Source organism: Paroedura picta, chromosome 6 (assembly GCF_049243985.1).
Source record: "Paroedura picta isolate Pp20150507F chromosome 6, Ppicta_v3.0, whole genome shotgun sequence".
NCBI classification, from domain to species: Eukaryota; Metazoa; Chordata; class Lepidosauria; order Squamata; family Gekkonidae; genus Paroedura; species Paroedura picta.
This window is the reverse complement of record NC_135374.1, coordinates 17989384-18014031: the sequence shown is the minus strand read 5'-3', so window position 1 is coordinate 18014031 and position 24648 is coordinate 17989384. Positions and strand designations below refer to the sequence as shown.

The following is a 24648-nucleotide window of genomic DNA, read 5'->3' as shown; positions in this document are numbered from 1 at the left end:
AGAGAAAAGCAGCATAGAAGAACCAACTCTTCTTCTTCTTCAGTAATATTAGGGCTCTCTCAGCCTCGCCTACCTTGCAGGGTGTCTGTTGTGGGGAGAGGAAGGGAAGGCAATTGTAAACCGTTTTGAGACTCCTTGGGTAGAGAAAAGTGGCATATAAGAACCAACTCTCCTCCTCCTCCTCCTCTTCATGTTTATCCCAGTGACTTCCAAGCAATGCTCTGGTATTTGAGCAAAAACTCTTTGAAAAAACTTCTTTCTATTATCAAGTTTTTGCCCAAACAAAATAAATACATCTTTATTGTTCTAAACGCTCGAATACTGGAAATCACTGGTGTGAAGTTGTCAGTTCCTGTGCTATACTGATGACATGAAGAAGTAGGAGAAGGGTTGGTTTTTATACCCTACTTTTCAATACCCGAAGGAGTCTCAAAGCGGCTTACAATCACCTTCCCTTCCTCTTCCCACAACAGATACTCTGTGAAGTAGGTGGAGCTGAGGAGCTCAGAGAGAACATCTCTAACAGGATTGTGACTGGCCAAAGGTCATCAAGCTGGCTGAATGCGGAGGAACCTGCCACTCTTAACCACTGGCAGTCTTCAAGCAAAGGTTGGATACACATTTTTCTTGGATGCTTTAGGATGCTTTGGGCTGATCCTGCATTGAGCAGGGGGTTGGACTAGATGGCCTGTATGGCCCCTTCCAACTCTATGATTCTATGATTGTATAACCACTTCACCACACTGGCTCTGGATTTTCCTCTTTATACTGGTAAATCCTCCCACTGGCCAGCTGATCAGTGTTGGGGGGGGACATGGCATAGAGGCAGGGGGCCCCTGCCTCTGTTGGGGGATCTAGCAATGCTCTCTGGGATTCTAAAAGATACTTTAGGAGTGGCTGGTGGCCCACCTCTTCTTTTTTTAGCAATTTACTCTTAGGGATGTCTAAAATGTTCACCTGCTTACTTTCTATTTCATTTAAAAAATTTCAATCCCATGCTGACCACAGTACTGTACCTAAATTAACTGCACTATATAGCAAGAACAAGAATCCACCAAACATATTAAATAAACAAATGCATATAATTACAATAGCAACAGAAAGCAGGAGGTGTTGGCCTCCTTCTGAACCAACTTAATTTGTACACAGCCAGATCTGATTGCCTAAACTGTGCAGTGGCACTGTCCAATTAATTATTTCATCTCAGAACAGGTGAATGGTACATGAGACAAAACCAGGACGGAGTAGCAGGGACTAGAAGAGGAAAAGTTGAATGAGTATCTGAAAAAGGTGAACGCTTTCGGAATTTGAAGTGGGGGAGAGTTGTTATTGGGAAATATTCCCCCCTGGTCTTTGACCAGAAAAAAATGGTGGGTATTGAAAGGACTCCTCCTTTTGTTCCCTATGGCCTCAGTGCAACCAAGATGGCTGGCGATAACTGGTAAAATCCAGCGATGCTCTTTTTCAAACTGTTTAAATTTGCATTTAATTTAAAAATGGAGAATAAGATCAAAAAGCAGTTTCCCAAGTATCTTAAGGCCCAGACTCTTCAATGGGCAGAGGGGGAGTTTGCTAGCAAGCCAACACTGGGATTAGCAAAACAATATCTAGCCAGAAATGTACCAAGTCATGTCATTTTTACCTGAGTGTTCTGGGGGAGATTTTGCCTGTTACCCCTCTTGCTAATTTCCCCATCAATATTCAGGAGACAAGTCTTTAATTTTGGTATCAAGCGTGCCTTCACAAATGAAGAGAACGCTGTCTCCCTGCTCCAAACAGAGAGCAGCAGACGAATCTGAATAGGATTTAGGTACCTGTTTTGTATTTTTCTAGCAGCCCTGTTCACACTAATGATGATAATCTTTGGCATTCCGAATGCCTCATGTGCATTATCTCAGGAAATACTTAGTGCAATTCTGTGAGTGGTCAGTATTTATTTATTTATGTATTTATTATATTTATATACCGCCCTCCCCAGAGGCTCAATTAATATTTATAATAATATAAACAAGAAAGGCTAAGAGAGAGATCAAACTTAGCAGACTTGTTGATGCCCACAGATGACTCTTAACCACTATACCAGGCTTTCTCAACTAAGGTTTTGTGAAACTCTAGGGGCCTTTTCGCACAGGGATCTTTGTTGCAAATTGTTTGCGGAATGAAAAATCGCTATTTAAAATAGTGGAATTCGTCGTTATGCATACCTGCCTTTGTAGTGGAATCAGTTGCGTTTTTTAGCGTTTCCCACAGGCTTCCGGTCTCGGCAGAAATCGCTAGAAAGGAAGCGCTATTGCCAAGCTCGTCCCGCCCCTGGCCGTCAAGCAGCCAATGGGCAGCCGTTAGCATGCTCCCAAACAGCCCCTTTCCCTTTAAGAAAGGTTTTTAAAAAAAAAAAAACGACCCATAGCAATGAATCTAGGTAGATTCGTTGCTACGGAGAGACCCATCCAGCTGCCTAATGTGAGCTGTCGTTTGATTGTATGATCGTTTGCACGCTGCCTCGAGTGATAAAAAAAAATCCCCCCCCCCCCTCTCACGGGCCCGATTTTCGGCTGAATTTATTTGTAAAAAATAAAGGGACTTTATTTCAGCAAACGGGCTTTTCAGTGGTTTGTGCTTAGTGACTAAAGGTGAAGGACTGAAGCCAGGGAAGCCTCTAAACAGAAAGAGGCTCGCCGGTGCGTTTATCCCCGCTCGCTCGGAGAAAAAAAAATGGCGATCGCTTCGCCGGAAGTTTGGAGGAGAGAGCCAGGGGGAGGGACTTTGAAGAACCAGCAACAATGGTAACGCACAGGTCTTTAGCGCTACTGTTGCAGATTGGTTGCAGGAGTGTATCGCTATCCGGAGGGTGAATCCACTTTTCTGGATTCCCCTGAAAGCGCCACAACGAAGCGCTTTTTGCTGATTGGTTTCAGGATTGTTGCAGATTGTCTACGACGTCGTGGGTTATGGCAAATTAGTAGCGTTTCCAAATAGCAACCATTCTGCTACTTTGAAGCCGTGCGAAATGGCCCTAGGTTTTCTTGAAGGCCCTGGAAGGGTTTCATGAATGGGGAGGAGTTACTTATTTTTTAATATATATATTTTAAAAAATTGTTAAACATTTGTCAGGTGATATGACCATATATGGTCATGTCCAGGGGTAGTCAACCTCTGGTCCTCCAGATGTACATGGACAGCAAATGCTGGCAGGCGCTCATGGGAATTGTAGTCCATGAACATCTGGAGGACCACAGGTTGACTACCCCTGGTCATGCCAACCTACCCCCCCTCCCAAATTGGCCAATGATGGGCCTGGGAGGGGGGTGGGAAGGGGAGGGGCCCTGGGTGGGTGTGTCCACAGCTATGCTTCCCAACCATATTCTGCATGATAACGCCCCTTCTGGGGTTTCTGGCAGCCTGAAGAGTGTTTCTGGGGTTTCTCGATGGTAAAAAAAAGTTGAGAAAGGCTTCAGTACACTATAGCAGGGGTAGTCAACCTGTGGTCCTCCAGATGTTCATGGACTACAATTCCCATGAGCCCCTGCCAGCATTTGCTGGCAGGGGCTCATGGGAATTGTAGTCCATGGACATCTGGAGGACCACAGGTCGACTACCCCTGCACTATAGCACTTATTTTAAATTGTGAGCATGGGAAGTATGAAAGGTGTGGGAGAATGGGGCTTAAAAATGATTCGACTGGGATTTGCCTCATGTAGTCACCACTGTCATTTCCAATGCTGACTAAGCAGCACTTAGTCTGGTTTGTGAAACTTCCCTTGGGACATACTGATATTGGGCTGTGGTCATAGCTTTCACACACCAGCTCCGCCCATAATATTCCCCCAAACCAGCTTCTGTCTCAATGTTCTGGTGTATTTTTTCGCAAAAGGAAGTGTGGGAGACTGTAGTGTTCACACAAGTGATGGTACCCATGCAGGTCAGCACTTTGCAAAACATACTGGAGAGGTTTCATTTCTTTGAGAATTTCATCAAAGGCCTTTTAAAAAGAGAACAGTCAGTTTGGCAGGATGTCATTCGGACACGGGGCTCCACTCTGAATCGTTTTACCCAAGTTCTCCCATTGGTAGGATTCCTAATAAATTTTTATGAAACTGAGGGGGAGGGATGTAATTTGAAATACAGAAGCAGGCAGAGGGTAAATAGTTTCATGAAATTTCTCCCTTTCCCAGCATAAAAGGATATTTTCAATAAAGGTAAACTCTAAAATGAAATTGGTAGAGCTACACAAAAGGCAGGGATTCCCTCAAACTCTAACTACTCAGTATGCAAAATCAGTGACTGAATATAGACTCTTGATTATATAACTGCCGCGAGCAGGTTATACAGGGAGAGGTGGTATATAAATATAAGCATAAAATAAATAAAATCTCTAAAGACGTCAGCCTGCAGCTAGCACCGCATGGCAACGTGGGAGGAGACATTATAGCAATGTTGTGACTTCACTTCCAGGCTAATATGAATCCTAGATCATCACACTGATACAATGACATCACTTCTAGGTTAAACCAGGTTAAGCCTGGAAGTGATGTCACAGCATTGCTAGCACACTGATTTTTGTTCCCTTTCTCCCTCCACCAACCTACCAAGCAGCAGCAAGAGTCAGGGGCTACTTGAAGGGGGTTTCCTCTTAAAGTGGGAGACCTGAGAGCACTATCTATAGCCTAGCTTTGGGTGAAAGTTCTCCCATTTAAGAAACCATCTTGTAACTTTTGTTGGAGGAAGAGCTGCTTAGACTGGAAGAAACTTTCACATTTTGCTTAGTCGAATGGGAGGACACAGGCCACTGATGGCAATGTCTCTCTGAATTAAATGTATGTTTGCTGTCTGGCCTAAGGGCTCCTTTCACTCTTCTAGCAATGCATGTAATTCCTTTCACTCCTGAATGTGAGCAAAGACTGTGGGGGTAAGGAGAGAAAAATAATGAGAATGCTTCATGGGGGTTCTGGGATTGTACTGAAGACAATTTTCTGACCTTGTTATTAATTCTCTCTGCATGAAGGACTGATTTAAAAATTGGCAAGGGAGTATTAAGAGACAGGTTGTCATTAGAGCTGCATGGGTGGAAAGAACTCACCAAATAGTTCGTTGCAGGTTGGGGAACAGGGCCAAAGGGTAGAGGAAGAATAAAGAAGTGACACATGCCATTGACAATACCCAAGTGCAGCCTTTGGAAGCTGCTAGCTAAAATGGAAATATGTTGCCTGGTCCAGAGGAGACAATTGAAATGTTTTCTTATGGCAGGGGTTCAGTCTCTGAAGGCATAACCTGAAGTCCGTGATGTTATACAGATCAGGGAAAGAGAAGAGAAAATTGAATGAATGGAAAAGGGAAACTACAAGAGAGAAGAGGTATGTGGGGAGGTCGTGTTTGAGGAATGTGGGTGGATGTATTCTTTTCCTCACATAGCAGTTCAGACTTCAAGTAGTGAATATAATATGTTGAATCATATGTCAATGTGGAAAAATTAAATGTCATGAAATAATGAACCTTCCAGGTACCAAGCAGCGACTGATATTACCCAAGACACCTTCTTTAAACAACAGTCTGCCATTGAGGAGGAAATCAGATTGGTTGCTGAATAATACTATTATTTATTTAAGGCATTTGTATACAGCTTTTCTCCTTAATGAGGCCCAGCACATATCACTGACAAATAACAAAAGACAAATGACCAAATTAAACAAATAATCATCAGTAAACCTTATAAAATCCAAAATAACTGCTCATCCACTACCTGATTGGCCCTCCATGGGGGTGTGCCATCATTAGAGACAGAGCATTTTACCAATGAGGATCAATCCGTTTAAATTGCACTCTGACAATAAGGTCCAATTAGTTCAAATCGCACACTGCCAATGAGGACCAATTAGTTCAAATTCCACTCAGCCAATGTGGGCCAAATAGTTCAAAATGCACTCTCCCAATGAGGGCCAATCAGTTCAAATTACACTCTGCCAATGAGGGGCCAATAAGCTCAAACTGCATGCAGATAAGTCATTCCCTACCTGATTGCACCCACCTGGAAATATTCCCCCAATAGGAGATGACCCTTAGGCAGGAAAGGCTAAAAACTGGACAGCTCTCTGCTTCCAACTTCTTGCCAGTTTCAGAAGGTTGTTGAGTAGAAGAGGAGCCAGCCTCAGAGCATGCCCTGCTGCCAGTAAGTTGCCCTGCCCTCCTGGCCTCATTCAACCCAGGGAACATGGGGGGGAGCGAGCTGCCTGGCACAGCATCTGTGTGTTTTTGGAGGTGGGGCTATGGGAGGCCTGGAAACAATCTCCTACTTGCCTGCTGGGACCCAGGGCAACTGGGAAAAGCCTCTGCCCTGGGACATTTACTCATTAGTAAGTTACATGAAATTTGCAATCTGAGAAGGGAGGAATTCCTTGGGGGTTAACTGTCACAGGCAACTGCAGCAGGGAAAATAATGCTAATGTGGGTGGGACTGGGAATATGTACAGTTTCCCTTTCCATAGGGAGACCACCTTGGTCTTGCTGCAGTCTTTCCAAGACCATCACAACAAAGTAAATTTGAGACCAATGGCAGAGAAGATGAGGAAACTGTAGGTGGAGCACAGAAGCACCATGAGGCCCTGGGTACAGGTATAGGGGGGAGACACTGTTTCCCAGTATAAGAAGTTGGTTTTTCTACCCTGCTTATCACTGACCAAAGGAGTCTCAGAGTGGCTTATAATAGCCTTCCCTTCCTCTCCCCACAACTGACTACCTGTGAGGTAGGTGAGGCTGAGAGAACTCATAGAAACTGCTCTGTGAGAACAGTTTCTAACAGGACAGTGACTAGCCCCAGGTCACCCAGCATGTGGAGGAGCAGGGAATCAAATCCAGCTCACCACATTAGAAGCAGCTGCTCTTAACCACTACACCAAACTGTATTAATTGCCACTGCTTTAAAGTGATATAACTAGAGCACAGGCAGAAGCAGCTGTCACATTTTACTTGTTCATTGATTGTTGTGGGAGTCTTTTCCTTTAAATCTGGACCTTCTGGCCAGTGGCTTCTCTGAGCAATCCAAGGAGGGAGACCCTCAGGTATGTCTTACATGGAAAGGTGATTGTGTGGTTTGTAAAGTTTGCAATTTCAGAAGGGAAGAATGCTTTTGTCTTCTGTGTGTTTGTGTGTGGAAGAAGGGGGGAAGTGCTACACAGCCCCTTGTCCCAAGCAGCTCTTTCCTCCAGGAGAACTGATCTCTGCAGTCTGGATAGGAGCTTTCATTCTGGGAGTTCTCCAGTTCCCACCTGGAGGCTGGCACCCCTGATCAGTGGAGGGATACTAGCCTCCAGCTGGGACCTGGAGATCCCACTCTGGGGTTCTCAAAGCCTGAAGAATATTTCTGGGGGTTCTCAATGGAAAAAGGTTGAGAACAGGTTTATGAATTATTTGATGTTTATTGTTATTAGCAATTACTGAGACCCAGCAGGATATGGGGTATAATATTACAGCAGGCTTTCTCTACCAGGATTTTGTGAAACTCTGGGGTTTCTTGAAGGCCCTGGAAGGGTTTCCTGAATGGGTGGGAGTTAATTTCTGTTTTATATATCATTTAAATTTGTTAAATATTTATTGGCTGACATGACCATCTATGGTCATTTTAATCCACCCACGCACCCCAAAATGGCCAATGTTGGTCTGGGGGGGGGGGAAGGGGAGGAGCTGTGGGTAGGTATATAAACAGCTATGCTTCCCAACTGTATTCTGCATAACTGTTTCTTGAAGCCTGTAGGATGTTGCAAGGGTTTCTCAGTGGTAAAAACATTGAGAAAGGCTGTATTAGGATGATTCAAAATAATAGAATCATAGAGTTGGAAAGGGACCTCATGGGTCATCTAGTCCAGGGGTAGTCAACCTGTGGTCCTCCAGATGTCCATGGACTACAATTCCCATGAGCCCCTGCCAGCAAACACTGGCAGGGGCTCATGGGAACTGTAGTCCATGGACATCTGGAGGACCACAGGTTGACAACCCCTGATCTAGTCCAACCCCCTGCACTATGCAGGACACTCACATCCCAATAGCTCATCTACTGTAACCTGCCACCCCTTTACCTTCACAGAATCGGCCTAAGAATAAGATATGTATTGTCAAATGCTGCTTTATGCTTATCTTCCTCATCTTGCACATCGCTCCTCTCCATTTTTTCCGTCACCTCGGTAGTGGGGGGGTGGGAGTGGGATATTTTTTCCGCCATGTTTCGACTTTTTAAGTCTTTTAATAGGGGTTTTTAAGACTGCTGTTACCTGCCACAAGCCTGACCAGGGAGTGGCGAGATTGTTGTTGTTGTCAGGTGCGAAGTCGTGTCCGACCCATCGCGACCCCATGGACAATGGTCCTCCAGGCCTCCCTGTCCTCTACCATTCCCCGGAGTCCATTTAAGTTTGCACCTACTGCTTCAGTTACTCCATGGCGGGATATATAAATCGAATTATAAATATATAAATAAAAATGAATAAATCTTTTTTTTTCAAATAGTTCTGTAATAAGTAATATGCATCATTTCTCTTTTTTTCCGATTAAAAATAACCTCTTAAAAAAAAACTTTTATCAGTAGTATCATCCGCAGTAGAAATAGTGGTTCACACACCGATAAAGCCAGCATAGAAATGAGAAGTTAAAGTCACCGAGTGCTTTAAAATAGCTATAATACCAATGTACATGGATATAAAATAGATGTAGCTGTGATCTAACATCAGCTTCAGTAACCCAATCGTATTAAGATTGCCAGGGCCATTGAGAAGACTCGTGCAAATAAAATGCACCATTTTCTGGTATTTCTGATGAGCAGATGTTCTGGTTTTATCAATTCATTTCTGGGACAGCCATTTCAGGGGTTCCCTTCCCCCACTCCTGCTGGCACTTTACTTCCTGTGAAAAGCATTCAGAAATGTCCAAGGGAAAGGGAATGGTTCTGAGTCTGGCTGAACAACGCCCCATTTAACAGCTGTGTGTTGGTAATGCTGGAAAGAAGAGCTTCTGTTAATCAGTGTTTTAACACAGCCTTCCCTATCTCTCAGAGCATTTCCATGTCTGAAGTCCTCTTCATTCCCTACTCCTTTGAATAACCAGGCCAATAGTAATGGTGTTTTAAAGTTTAGAATGTATGACCATGACATAATTGTTCCATTGATTGCCTTGCAATGGCATGAAGGAAGACAGTGTTCTAAAAGACTACTTCACGGACTAAAATAAAGAGATATACGTGCTAGGGCTCAGTGATATTTCTTATCAGACATATCAGCACCTACCAGGAGGAACTAGGGGGTGAGGACAGGTATGCTGGCATTGTGCCATTATTTTCAGAAGAAAAATTTATTAGGCACCAGAAGGGCCATCACAAGCTGGTATGACACTGGTAACCCATCCCCCCGGGGCCTCTAAAGTGCCTGAGATAACAGAGGTAGTCATCGCCCCATATCAAACATATGCTGCAGTGGCAAATGCGTGGTGCTGCAGGGATGAATGGGGCATTTTTTTGCAGGAAGGTGGGGTTATGTTCTCACGCAATCCCACCTTCCTGCAACCGCCCCCCTCTACACTGCCCCCCTGCACAGTGGAACCTTACCACCCTGGCTTTGTCTGTTGGAATGCACAAATCCGGGGCAAACCAGGGCCTAGTCTGCACACAATAGATAATGCACTTTCAATGCACTTTAGAAGTAGATTTTCCTGTTCTGCACAGGAAAATCGAGCTGCCAAAGCACATTGAAAGCGCATTATCCTATGTGTGCAGACTAGGCCCGGGTCTGCTGCCAAAATGTGTCCTCCGTTGGGACACGACACAGAAAGTGGCAGAGCAATGCAGTTCCACTGCAATGCACCGGAGGCGGCCTGGAGTGGTGCCACTGGTGCGGAATCCCCCTATGATGCAGAAACCTGGGACCTAGATCAAAGAGTATTTTATTCCATGGCACCAGGGAAGCTAACAAATTGTGGACTTAACTTGAACTCGAATAGGAGCTGATCAAGAACTCCAGGTAAACCGCTTCTGCTTTCTAAAGGATAAAGTAAATCAATCTGTTCTTTTTTTCCTGTTGCTTGGGAGACACAGTGGCAAAGAGGCTGAGCAATTCCTGCTTTAGATCTTACCTGTATTGTGGACTTGCTGGCAACAAGCCATACTGTCTTTTATCCTTAGCCCATAACCTGCAGTACGGAAACAACAATATCGATCTCTCTAGCTTACGGAGTTGCTGTAATGATTACAGGATAATTCTTGCAAAGCATTCCAAATTATAAATGATATTAACAAATGTATTTAAACCGACTCGTATTAGTAAATGGCTAACCTTGTGGTGAATCAAGTGATTTTTAAAAATTGTACTTGATTTTCTGTGATAGCACACATACATTTTGTAATTAATATGTTAGTGAATATGGACTACTTGCTTGTTATATTATCCCAAACTGTTGAAATGTACTTGTTAACATACCGATGGCATATTCTGCTTCATTTCCCGCAATTGTTAAAAGTAAGAACCTGTATTGTTAGACCTATTTTTTTTTCTATATTATACTTTGTTGCCTTCTCTGCCAGTGATGTTTTTGTTTATTTTGCCCTTTTTCTGGACCTTTATAACCTCCTGTTTTAAGCTTTTAAAAAATCTTAATGGAAAATTAATTCATCTGTACAGCCTTTCTCCTGTTGCCATTCTCATTAAATTTGTTTTATAGCATCCTTCTCTGAACCCTTTATGCAAACTCCTTTAGGAATTTCTAGCAAACTACCTGAAGCAGTAACTCAAAGAACGGAAAACATATATATTAAAAGTGAGGGTAAAAGAACTGAACAGAAAAAGAGATTGGTTCATAGAATCACAGAAAAAAAAATCCACAAGATTTCCATTTCTGTGCTGAAACAGTTATGGTCCTCTCCAATGTATCTAACAACCTTTAATATATTATTCCTCCTTAAAGGCCAAAGAAGCCCTGGAAAGGGCCCAACAGCAAGGCTTGAAGGCTGGCAGTATTGCTGTGATTGCCTAGGAATCCGCGCAACCACCACTGAGAGGATATTCATTTCTTAAAGTTACAGGTGCTTCTTGTTTTATTCGGGGCTTTCAAAAACTCCAATATATTTAAATATATATATTTTAATCACATAGCAGTTCTCCTTTAACACCAGTGTTAAGGCCTTTACTCTGGACATTGACAAGCATTGGGGAGGAATAATAGCTCAGACCCTGCAGAGTTGCTTCTAGATGAGTAGATGACCTTGATTGACCAAGAGTCTGATTCAGTAGCAGGCAGCTTCATCCATGTTCAGACACACTAGCCTTTCAGAACAGGGAGTTGACTTCGGGGAGTTGGAATGTACTATAGATGCTGCTGCTGCTGCTAAACTATTATTACTATTATCATAAACTTATATGGTTCCTACTGGTTCTTCAACCTCCAGACGTCTGGAAATAACCAAGGGGTCGTCTTCCGGGAACCACACGGCATGTATTTAAGAGGATTCTCATAAAAGCTTTTAATATATATTAAGCCATGACCTTCAAACACCAATATTCAAAGGGCTTTGAGACCAGAGAGACGAAAAAGCCTAAGTCTTTAGAGATAATTTTCACAATGCAAATTCAAATTTGCTATCCCTAGAAGTGTTGCAGCATTTCAGAATTATTAGACATTTTAATGAATTTGTGTTGTAACATTCATATGAATCAGAGTTCTCTACACCATTAGGTTCAATACTTTTCGAAGTCTTTTATTTCCATGATATCCTTGTGACATATTTCAATTTTTGTAACCTTCAGTCTGGCTGAATTTTCCTCCTCATACTTTCAGTTTCTTCTTTAGTTGGCTCGAGGACATTTCTGTTTCACACTTTGTAACAAGCTCCAGGTTATTACTATCAACAGCACATTAATTAAGCCACTGAAAACCAAGTAAAGACCCAGGAGGCTGATAGCTTTCAACACAGAGGAGGCATAGCTTACCATTAGCACATGGCAGAATGCAATCCACATTGCACGAATGGCTTGTCATACTTAACATTCCATCAGGCAATCTTTCAAAAGGATAAATAAACCCAGGCATGGATAAATTAGGCATTTTCTTAGGCCCACTGAAAATATCAATCCACAGAAAGGTGAAGGGCCAGCAACCTCATGATGCATGCCCAAAGCTGTGGATCAGCAGACGAACACTAGGGTGTAAACTGCACGGAGCTTTTATTCCAACCCCAGATCGATTCAGTCCCTGCCCTCTACACAGAATGCGATTTCCGTTTGGATTTGGACCGATTTTAATTTTCCTTCTGCAGCAAGAAGGATTGATCCGGGGTGACCCTACCTTTATTGTGCTTTATCTGAGACTGCTGCTAATCCTGAATATATTCAGAAAATCGCATTGTTTTGAATCTGGGCTCTCCTCCGTGGTAGAGGACCCGTGATTGGCTACAGGTGGTCATGTGACAAGCCTGCCTCAAAGGAGAAGCCCCTAATTTCTCTCAACTTCTGTTGGCCTTGGATTTTTTTTTTGTGCCTTCTTCGTTCCCCCCCCCCCCTTCAAGAAAAGAAATGATTTTTTCCTCCCTCCTCTGACTTCTTGGATCCTCTTCCCCTTCAAGAAAACAAAGAGTTTCCATTTGCCTTCCCCCCTCTTCTGAGCCTCCCTAACCATGTGCAGAAGACTTTCCTGTTTCAATGGGGAGGGGGGGGGGGAAGAGGAAGACTCGAGTTCAAAGCGATCTGAATTCAACAGGATTGACAATGGAATAAAAAAAGTAAGTGCAGACTCTGCCCAGGTTTGCATACGCAAGATTCCAAGTTTTATCGTCAGCATCTCCAATTAAAAGGATCAGGTAGAAGATGGCCATAACACTAGGTCAGGGATTCTCAATCTGGCGGTCGAACAGCCCTTTCACAGGGGTCACGGCAGGGCAAGAAGCTTGACCAGGAGGGCGGCATCTACATTACAGCCTTGTGGGGTAGATCGAGATACAGCATTCGTGTGTCTGGAGCAGCGAAAAAGAGCGAGATCGGCTTGGTGGGACAAGAGGCAGAACTGAACTGAGAAACCCCGGGAAAAAAAACAAATTATATACAGTCATGAACAATGGATCTTCACACCATTGGTCAGTTTCGGTTTAATTTCTGTGAAAGAACCCTTGCATAATTTTATGTTTGGGGGTCACCACAACATGAGGAACTGTATTAAAGGGTTGCGGCATTAAGAAGGTTGAGAACCACTGGGCTAAATGGTCTTGCATGTTTTGCCTCTTAGGCTGAATTTTCCATGAGGTAAACTGTTTTTGCACTGTATGACTTCAGACTATAGGTGGGGTCCCTTGATGGAATGTTACAATATTATTTCCAAAATCCCCCGTATACAGAAAACTAGGTGTCAAGAAAGTTCTCACTCAGCTTCTCTTTAACATGGTAATTCTGTGTTCCAGTAATTTGGTAGAAATGCATCCTTTCCCTCCACTAGTAGGAAATCAAGTGGGTAGGGTGAGCAGAAAAAAATAGTTGGCAGGGAAAGGGTTAGGATACCCCCCCCCCTTCCCAGGGCTTCTCAAACTTTCTATTTCTTCTTTTTGTAAGCTCCTAAAGCAGTGGTCCCCAACCTTTCTGAGGCTGGGGACCGGCAGGGCATCGGGCCGCGCCCGTTCGGGCCACGCCCGCACAGCGGGCCGCACCCGCACGGGCCGCGCATGCACGATGTACGGCCCGGCCCTGATTCCCTCTCCCCGCCCTCCCGCAGTAAGAAGCTTCCTGGGCCGCAAGCTTGCGGCCTGGGAAGTTTTTTACTGCAGGGGGGCGGGGAGAGGGAGCCGCGGCCCGCAGGTTGGGGACCACTGTCCTAAAGGACATCTTGACGCACTTGCCACATGGCAAGCTTGTGGCCTGGGAAGTTTTTTACTGCGGGGGGGGGGGCGGGGAGAGGGAGCCGCGGCCCGCAGGTTGGGGACCACTGTCCTAAAGGACATCTTGACGCACTTGCCACATAATGTTCAGTTTGATACTTGTCCAGTTTGACCCTGGTCTAATCTAAATAATAAAATATATGCAAGCCTACTGAGGTATACAGAAGTCTTGTTCTTGTGCACGCCTCCACCTCTATTTCCCTTTCAGTTGCATGGTAACGCCACAAAAACAGGAGAGGTCTTCGGTGGCCCCATGGCTCCCTAACTCCACGGAGACCATTGGTTATTCATCTGTCTTTGCTGCTAAGTAAAGCTGCTTTCCATTGGCAATTTACTATTACTATATCATCAAACACAATAATTCTGATCAGGAAAACTGGAAGTTAAGTTCTATGGGCTTAGAAAGGGTTCTAGATTAAATCAACCTTGAACTCTCCCTGGTGGAATAAGCTCCCGGACGAACTGCGGGCCCTACTGGAGCTAGTACAGTTATGCAGGGCTTGCAGGATGGAGCTCTCCTTCTAGGGGTCTGGTCAGAGCTATGGCCTGGGAAGATCACTGGGTCCCTCCCTTCCGTTTCTGGACAGTCACCAACATAATCACTGCATCTTTCCAGCTTGCAACATGGAGTTTAGCATCTGCCAGGAACTCTGTGTCTTTGTTAAATCTTGCTGTTATGGTACTGTGGGGATTTTATATTGAGGTTATTACTGTTTTAGATTACTGCATTTTTATCCTGGTAAGCTGCTGCAAGGTGATCTGGCTGAGAGCTGAAGCGAATAAATTCCATAATAAATAAAACATAAAATAAAAATAAGCTAAAATTACTAAGTGAGGTTATTGTACTTTAGTCACATTATGAGAAGTCAAGAGTCAATGGAAAACACAATCATATTAGGAAAAATTGAAGGCAAAAGGAAAAGAGGAAGATCCAGCATGAGATGGACTAATTCAATCAAAGAAGCAATAGCTCTCAGTTTGCAATACCTGAGCAAGGCTATTAAGTGATAAGGTATTTTGGAGGTCTTTCGCATGACGGATTAGACTGTGATCACCGCTTTCACACAGAATCGGGCCTGGTCTGGGAGGGTCCCAAGCCTGGCCCAACCCAGGCCCTCAGTTGCTCCACAGAGGGGGAATGTGGAGAAAACTGCATTCCCAAATTTTGCCCTAGTCAGGCATTGCTCTCACCCTACCCACTGAGCATCACTTCCATCATCTACCCTTGCAAACCTTATTGTTTTTTTTTAATGTCAAATCGCATTACAATGCAATTCCAAAGTAATGAAATAGCAGCCCACCACCTGCTGCCATATTTGGTCAGTGCCTTCTTTCTATTTTTTCTTGGTTTGTGAGATTTGAAGACAGTCTGCATGTGTGTGCGTGTGGGGGGGATGGCATGAAAAAACAGCCCATTTTTTATCCCCTTGTTTGTGTTCTAATGGTTTTGCGTTACAATGCAATCGTGGTAATATTTTTAAAAAGATTATTTTGGACTTGGAGGAAGTAATCAAATGGCACTGGAAGATGATTGGGGAGTTTTTGCCATGTGACAATGATTGATGAGTAAAACAAATGGTGGGAAGTTTTGACTTCCTGCCCCTTGGCTATCCAGTGTGTACACAAATCTTTGGGGCAAACAGGAAGGTGAGCGGGCAAATGGTCTCCTGTGCTGTTGTTTGAAAAGATCAGGAGAGCCAGCCTGTGGCAAAAAACCAGGAGGCAGTGTGGCGTAATGCCTGGCTGAGTCCTTTGTGTGGTACATGTCCAAGTGACTTGAAGGCATTTGAAATATGGCTTTTGTACACCTTGGTAGGCCACATTACGATTGCTTCAGAGTGCAAGCATCAAATACTTTCAATAATTATAAATTGTATATAAGTTATCTTCAAGGTGAGGTGTTGGCCATTACAAATAGTACAGTTGGTTTAATTAGAAGACAATAATGAGAGCGGCGCAGAGTGATAAGGCAGCAGACATGCAGTCTGAAGCTCTGCCCATGAGGCTGGGAGTTCAATCCCAGCAGCCAGCTCAAGGTTGACTCAGCCTTCCATCCTTCCGATGTCGGTAAAATGAGTACTCAGCTTCCTGCTGGAGGGGTAAACACTAATGACTGGGGAAGGCACTGGCAAACCACCCCGTATTGAGTCTGCCATGAAAACGCTAGAGGGTGTCACCCCAAGGGTCAGACATGACCCGGTGCTTGCACAGGGAATACCTTTACCTTTAATGAGAGACTAAAGGGAAACTTGCTATAATAAGACTAATAGGAAACTTGCATGGCCATGGATGAAATTTAACTTTCACATGTTCTTTTCCAATTTCCAGTGACCATGGATGCTGGCCACCTGGGAAGGTAATGCTAAACCCATAATCCACTCAGATCATCAGCAATATCCCCCCTGCCCAAACTTTTCTGTGATTATCACTGGGTCCCTTTTCCCTCCTGCAGTCCCGACACACAAGGGTGTAATACTGCAGCTTCTCAGTAATGTTCTCAGAAATGGTTCTGCTTGTTCAAGGAGGCTCTGCACTTCTAGTTCTTGAACAACCACCTCCTCATGACAGAACCCGAGAAGACTTTCAAAAACAGCTTGTGAAATGGCAGGAAACCTGGGTGTTCAAAGAAAAGGGAGTCCTTTGGCATGGCAGATTCAGTCCTCGATCACAGAGAAGGTTCCATAAGAGACATCTGTCGGGTTTCTGAAGATGTCGCCCCTCCAGGAATCCTCTTTGCCCCCTTTTCTCTCATAAGCTCAAGCTACAACAAAGTGAAGGAAGCAATGGGCATTCAACCTTGAGTGAATTTGGCCCACTCTGTGTGCAAGAATGCAGGCTCATTCCAAGAAAGCTAGGAAGTGTCTGCTTTTCTAAAGCATGCAACCCCCCCCCTTCCCCTGGTAATCCACACTCTTTTTTTTTTTGTCCTCCCCCATTTCAACAAAATGACTGCCTTGTACCTCGTAACAGCTTTGGACGTGCGTCTATAGAGCGTGGATAATGCTTCTCAAAAGGCAAGTTAATTTTTCTGAACTCAAAACTCAATTTGGAACCCACTGGCACATATATTTGTTTTACATTCAGTGTTTACTTGGCACCGCTGCCGGCCTCTGGCAGGTGCCTCTATGCCGGTCTTTGTCTCCAGCCTCTGTGTGTTCCAGTTCTGAAGCCAACACCTGTGGCCACATAAAAGACCAAGTACAGCAGCTGCCGGACTCAGATGTCCACAGTGAAATAAAATTCTAAAGCATACGAGTTTGGATGTGTGGCTGGCTTCCTCCTTAGACGCTTCTGGGGGCTTCCTTGGATGCTCGCTATGCGGGGATGCTTCATTTATCAACTGTCTGTCAGCCAGTGTTTCTGACCTTAGGTTTACTAGTGGCCTTGAATAGCCTCATTTTGCTAATGATTCCCTTAGCTGTGCCGATGAAGTAACCCTGAAATAACTTCCTGGAAGCCGGCAGCATGCTGATAATACCTTGGTGCAAGACAAGACCGTTCAGCTGTAATTCTTATATCGTGAAGGAGTGTGTCTGGTACAAGAGAACACTTAAACAAACTACGTTTGGTGTCCAGAGAGGACGTCAAGCACCTGCTTCATTGCTTTTGTCCCAAGAATAAGATGCTCACAGTCATTCCACACATAATCCTGGGTTCTTATTCAACTCTGTGAAATAAACATACCAAAATATAACCTGGGGAGTGTGAAGCCAGTCCTTTTGGCTTCAGGATGTTTCTGCCTCTCTCTGCATGGTGGTACTAAATGTTTAGGATGTTTATCTGCAAAGGCAGATATGCAATTTTTATAAAGCAAATCTGAACTGTGGTTACCAAGTGCATACTGATTACTATCGTGTTCCTGAATTAAAGCCACAGGCACCTGGACAAGACTGAATTGCTGTTCCACGTCAGGTACATAAATGGAATAATCACATGACCAAATCACAATGGTCCCCCTTTTCAGTATTATATCATCAGCAAATGTAACTGTCTACTTAGTACACTGAGCCAAACATTAAATAGTTTTAGCCTTGAAGGGCATAAATCTCATCTTCTTGCACGTATTACAGAAATAGGGATGGGCAGAAACTGGTTCACGAACCAAAATTTGGCCTGAACTTGGCCTGGTTTGGAGTTCACAAAATGTTGTTTGGAATAGTTCTCTGAAAACATATTGGACTTGTGGCTGGTTTGGCTGTTTGGGGCCAGGCATTTCAACCTGACAGCTGAGCGTCATGGCCCCTTCCCCACAGTCAGCTGTTAGGTTGAAATCCCTGGCTGGCAGCCATGTAACTCTTTGGTTTTGCTTCCCCCTTCATTGAAAGGGGGAAGGGAAACCAAAGGGTTAAAGGGGTATACCAGCCATTTCAACCTAACAACTGACTGATGGGCACATTTAAGCCACAGATCTTCTCCAGCGCTGAAATGTGCCCCCGGGAAACACAGTGTCAGCAGGAAGGTTCTGTCACATTGGGGGGGGGGGGGCTTTTTTTTATATGTGGTATACAGCGGGACCACGGCATCCTGTGATTTTGATGTGATGCCTCTGTTGATACAGCCCAAGACTGCATTTGTATTTACCACCACATTACACTGTCTGCTCATATTTAGCTTACAGTCCACAAGTACTCCAAGATTTCATTCACACACACTGTTACCCAGAATATCTCCCATCCAGTAGGCATCCTTCTCATTTTTGGGACTAAGATGTACAACTCTGCACTTCTCTTTATTGAATTGCATCTCGTTCTCATTTGCCCACTTTTTTAGCATATTCAGATCTCATTGAATTCTATCTCTATTTTCTGGGTGTTTGTTGTTCCTCCCAATTTTGTCATCTGCAAATTTAATTAGTCCCTCCACCCCCTCAAAGATCTAGATCGCTGCATCTGCTAGGAGTTTCTTCACGCAATGCATAATTTAATACTTTCCTTGTTCGAAGCCCTGGGAATGCTGAGCAGAAAGGCCATATACAGATGTTTAAAATAATTATAGCTCTCCTGGCTGCTGGCCCTCCTCTCTGTCAAAATCTATCCTTGCAAACAAAGGGTCCTACAGATGTGAGGGCTGGTAGCCAGAGTTTCTATGAGTTGAGAAATTCCTGGAGATTTAGGGGGTGGAGTGTGGGAAGGATAGGGTTTGGGAAGGGGGACCTCAGAGGTGTATAATGCCATAGTTCCCACCCTCCAAAGCAGCTCCTCCAGGGAGGACTGATTTCTGTTGTCTGGAAATAGTTGTAATTCTGGGAGATCTCAAGGTTCCACCCAGATGTTAGCAGCCCTACTGGTAGCAGCGGAAGTGCCCTTATCTTTAATGTCCATGGGTACCATCCATTGATGCTGCAAGTAGCTTCTAGGACAGTGGTTTATAGTTTACATTCTCTATGCTTCTTTCCAAACCGCTAATGTTCTTGATCTCATTCATTCTTGCTAGGGGGCATAAAATCATAAAACAGAATCATAGAATTATAGAGTTGGAAGGGACCTCATGGGTCATCTAGTCCAACCCTTTGCACTATGAAGGACACTCACAATCCTATCGCTCATCCGCATAAAGAATGTAATTCAAAACGTGTTGAATCCATTGAGTCAACAAGCTGTGGGGGAAAATATATATTAACCAGATTCACCAATTAATTCTCCCTGAAGTGTTTGAGAGCATTCTCTGCAAGGACCAAGTGATGGAGCCATGCCAGTTACCCCCGATGCTTGTTTGTTGCCCTCTGGTGTTTCTGCCAGTATGCCTATCTACAGGTCCTCTCTACCATGCAGTGATAAGACTTGGGAAAAGGGAGGGGGAGTTGTGAGAAGGACTATCCTAGCCTTATCGGATGATCTGAAAGCTCTCCAAGAAAGTTTGGAAATATCAAGCCAATTAGGAATTGTGACATAGCAAGCATCAGGTCCAGTAAATTGCATGAACCAAGTTTAAAATGAAAACTTGAACTCATCTGTCTAAGCACTAACAGAATCATGGAAGCCTGGATATTTGGAGAATAGTTGAGTTGCTTTAAATTTCAAAACAGTCACACATCTGAAATTCTGCCATGAAAATGTCAAGTTCCCCAATCTGCCCATCCTGCCCTGTTTCCTCAGCTAATATAATACTTCCTTTCCTGTTCTCACATATTTCCTGATAGCTCCTGGCAACCCTTTGCAGTCTTACGAGTTCAGCACAGAGTCTTTCACTCTGTTTTGGAAAAAAAATGCATTTCAGTTCCAGCCTCATTCATAAAATTTCAAAGGCTATCTAGAATCCAGCTGAGTATATTTGATTAAGAATGTTCTACAGAGGAGCAATTAAATACAGTAGGAACCTCTGTGTATACTGGGGTTCCTAAATGCACAATGGGGACTCAAACTGGAGGCCTTGAACATTGTTTTGGGAGCCCATGAAGTTTCATTGTGAATTGTTTCTCGTACGCAAAGGCCTGTCCATTATTTGTCAGGTAGAGTTCACTTTGTATTCCAGTTAACAGACTCCTGCATCATACTAAATTTTGCTGCATTGGTCTGTATTTTCCATCGTCAACATCAGCATTATTAATTGAATTTCTATACCACCCTCCTGAAAACAGGAAAATAATTCATTCGAAGAAAAAAATTAAATGAATAAGCTGTTTAGCAACCTCAAGAGCACCACCTAGATATCTCAAAAGGTGCTTGTATCTCCTGCTCTTCCTTAAAGCTGAGTGTAGGAGGATTTCATAGCTGTAGGCTGATATAATTCCCTTTAGAACAAAACAAATGACAGCATAAGGCAGCAGATAAAGACGCATCAAATCATAGAGTTGAAAGAGGCCATACAGGCCATTCTAGTTCAACCCACTACTCAATGCAGGATCAGGCTAGAGCATCACTATCACTAATCAAGTTGACAGCTCAATCCCTACCTGATTGGCACTCCGTGTGGGTGTGCCACCAATATATAGAGAGAGCACTCTGCCCATGAGGGCCAATCAGTTCAAATTGCATGCAGACAAATCACTCCCTACCTGATTGGCCTTCCCTGAGAGTGTGCCACCAATAAGAAAGAGCACTCTGCCAATGAGGGCCGATCAGTTCAAATTGCACTCTGCCAGTGAGGGAAGGCCAATCAGCTCAAACTGCATGCAGACCACTCATCCCTACTTGATTGCCACCCACTGGAAATATTCCCCAAATAGAAGATGGCCTCCAGTAAGAAATGGCCTGCCCTGATAGTTTAGCCTCAATCAAGAGGGAGCCCTTAGCCTTCCCTTCCTCTCCCCACAACAGACACCCTGTGAGGTAGGTGAGGCTGAGAGAGTGCTGAGAGAAACTGCTCTTTGAGAACAGTTTCTAACAGGACTGTGACTAGCCCAAGGTCACCCAGCATGTGTAGGAGTAGGAAATCAAATCCAGCTGGCCACATTAGAAGCTGTTTCTCTTAACCACTACACCAAGCTGTACAAATTGCCATTGGTTTAAAGAGATGTAGCTAGAGCACAGGCAGAAGAAGATGTTGCAGGAGGATGGAGTAAGTCTTTTTTTTTTTTGACTTGCTCGTTGACTGTAATGGGATTCTTTTCCTTTAAATTCTGACATTCTGGCCAATGGCTTCTCAGAGCAATCCAAGGAGAGAGACACTCTGGTATTTCCTAAATGGAGAGGTAATTGTGTTTGCAGTTTGAGTTTTGCAATTTTAAAAAGGAGGAATACTTTTGCCAGGTACCCAACCCCCAGGAGGGCCACAGTACAAGGTGTGTATCCTGGTGCCTGTTGTTTACCTGGGTGCAACAGGCCTTCCCTCTAGTCCATGATAAATACCTCTCCAGCCACTGCTTAACGACTGCCAATGAGAGGGAGCTAACCACCTCCTAAGGCTGCTGATTCTACTTCTGAACTATCCTGTGATCCCATACCTCGATGTCTAGCTGATACCATTGTACATGTAGTTGAAACAAATTTCTGTGAGTCCTATCCTGTAATGCCAACAGGAACCTCTTCTAAGTGTCGTCCTCTAAGTGACAAGACAACCTTTCAAATGCTTAAAGACAGCAGTCATAACCTTTCCAAGTAAGTTGGGAGGTGGTGGGTTCTCATTTGGAAGTTTTTAAGCAGAGGTGAGATAGACATCTGACAGAAATGCTGATTTTATGAATGTAGGCAGATTGTGAGTGAGTGGGCAGGAGGGGATGTGCCAGTGTTTGTCTCTTGTGGCCCTTCCTTGCATACCCAGAGAATTGCTGATTGCCACTATTCTGTTTTTTTCTGAACAGTTCATATCCATCCACCATTACATTCCTGTCATGAGAATAATTCCACCAAGTTTCTGTGATGCCTACTAGATCATACCTTTCCATCAGCATGAGAAGTTCCAGCTCTTCATTCTTATTGCCCATGCTTCAGGCGTTAGTATAAAGGCATCTGAATCGTTTTACTTTTGGTTCCCTAGGAGCTGGCATTCCTGGATGGGCTGCCCCCGATCGGTCTCCTTCCTTACACTCCCTATGCTGAACGTCTCTTTCCCTCTGTGGCTTCACTTTAAAGCTCTCCTGATGAATCTCCCCAGGTTCCTGCCAAACACATTCTTCCCCAACTTCGATAAGTGCAGTCCATCAGGTGCTAGTAGGCCTTCCTCAAGAAAGCCTATCCCATGGTCCCAGAAACCAAATCTCTCCTGCCAGCACCAACTACGCAGCCACTGATTCACCTCCATTATCTTCCTCTCCCGACGCATTCCTCTTCCCTTGACAGGCAAGATTGAAGAGAATACCACTTGTGCCCCCATTTGCTTGAGCTTCCTCCCTAGATCTTGATAGTCTGTTTTAATAGGAGCAATGGTATTCACGGACATGTCATTCATGGACCATCACAAATGGGTAGCGATCCGTAGATTTTAGGAGTTAGGGCAGCCGTTCTGAAACGTCTTTAATTTTTGCTCCTGGCAAGCAACACACCTCTCGGGTTAGGGGGTCGGGCCTAGCCACATGGCGATCCATTCCTCTTAGCAGGGAGTCTCCAATTACCAGTACTCTCCTTTTTTTTTTCCTTCTCAACTCCATTTCCTCCTATCCCTGTGGCCTCTTCATTTTGTCTCAGACTTTGTTTTGGGACCTCTTCCCTTGTTGACACTTCTACATACAATATTCCAGTTGCGGTCTGACTAATGCGGTATGCACTGGAACTAAGACATCTTGTGATTCTGATGCGATGCATCTGCTGATACAGCCCAAAACTGCATTCACCTTCTTTACTGCTGCATCACACTGTCTCCTCATATTTAGCTTACTGTCCACAAATACTCCAAGATCTCATTCATACACATGGCTACCCAAGTAATCTCCCGTGAGTTTCATTTCTGTGACCCAGATGTAGAATTCTGCACCTATCCTTATTGAATTGCATCTTCTTCTCATTTGCCCACTTTCCCAGCATGTTCAGATCTTGTTGAAGTCTATCTCTATCTTCTAGGCTAGGGTGTTCACTACTCCTCCCAATTTGGTGATCCGCAAATTTAATGAGAAGTTCCTCCACCCCCTCAACCAAATGACTGATAAAATTGTTTAAAACTACTGGATCCAGTACTGAGCTCTGTGGAACCCCACTGCTCCTCTTCCTCCAAGCTGATGAAATACCTTTGACAGCTACTCTTTGGGTGGAGTTTTCTAAGCAGTTCCCAAGCCACCTGATGAACCACAAATCCAGTCTGCAGTCCTCAGTTACCCATCAGAACATCACGGAGAACCTCATCAAATGCCAGACTGAAATCCAGGTAAACAACATCATGATCTATACAGTGGTCCCCAACCTTTTTATCACCAGGGACCAGTCAACACTTGACAGTTCTACTGAGGCCCGGGGGGGTGGGGTAGTCTTTTGCCAAAGGATGTTGCTGCTGCCTGAGCCCCTGCTCCACTTGCTTTCCCACCAGCACCCCTGACTTCCCGCCACCCATTGGGAAGTGCTGCCAGCAACAGCTGCGCAGTGCCATACCAAAGGGGAGCCCCAGCCATGACGGCCACCGGAGAGTACCAAAGGTGAGCCGGCAACGGAGTGGCAGGGCAGCCCCCAAGGCAGCAGCCGGGGAGGAGGACAAGGAGGAGCCGCAGGCCGGTACCGACTGATCAATGGACCGGTCCCGGTCCCCGAACCGGGGGTTGGGGACAGCTGATCTAGAACATTCATCACTCAGCCAAAGAAGGAAACCTGGTTGATCTAGCAGGACATGTTGGAGACAAATCCAAGCTTATTTCCATGGATCAACAGATTGTCATTCAGATGTTGGCAGGTTGCTCCCTTTAAAATCTGTTCCATTATCTTCCCTGCAACTGAGGCCAGACTCACTGCCCTCAGTATGCCAAGAAAGGGGCACCTGAAAAGTCTGGAAGAATATTCAAATAGTATTTGGAACAAAATTTTATGAGATAAAATCCAATTACTTTAAATACAGCAATTAAAATCCATAACGGAGGTACATCAGATTGGGAATAAAGTATTCCAGCCTAGCTGCAATTATCCCAGGTTCACACCCATAAAACTTCCAACAATTGTAGTACTATTATCACTTCCTGTTTTTTTTCCCCCTGGAAGTGATATTATCATGCTCCTGATGCAAGTGAGATTTTTTTTTAAGTCCCTACTGCTTGGAGGGGTGTCAGAAAATATGGGGAAATGACAGACAAAAAATATCTTGGAAATAAAAGGCAATTGCTAGTTTTTCAGATGCCACAATATTTTTTCATTGTTTATCCTAAAACGTACTGACATGGTAACCCATTTGAAATGTTGCAAATGTAGGAA

General features: G+C 44.3%; 1 protein-coding gene and 1 long non-coding RNA gene across 10 annotated transcripts in view; one reads left to right on the top strand and one right to left on the bottom strand.

Moving 5' to 3' along the window:
• Positions 1-24648, bottom strand: part of GRIA4 (glutamate ionotropic receptor AMPA type subunit 4) — a 267054-nt gene that overhangs the window by 136555 nt on the left and 105851 nt on the right. The gene's annotated exons all lie outside the window — the stretch shown is intronic.
• Positions 6039-17345, top strand: LOC143840616 (uncharacterized). 2 transcript variants are annotated; one of them, XR_013232260.1, is made up of 4 exons: positions 6039-6163; positions 10933-11050; positions 16214-16241; positions 16338-17345. It is a non-coding gene; the product is annotated as an uncharacterized LOC143840616 (long non-coding RNA). The 2 variants fall into 2 exon arrangements; XR_013232259.1 differs by having other exon boundaries at positions 16214-17345.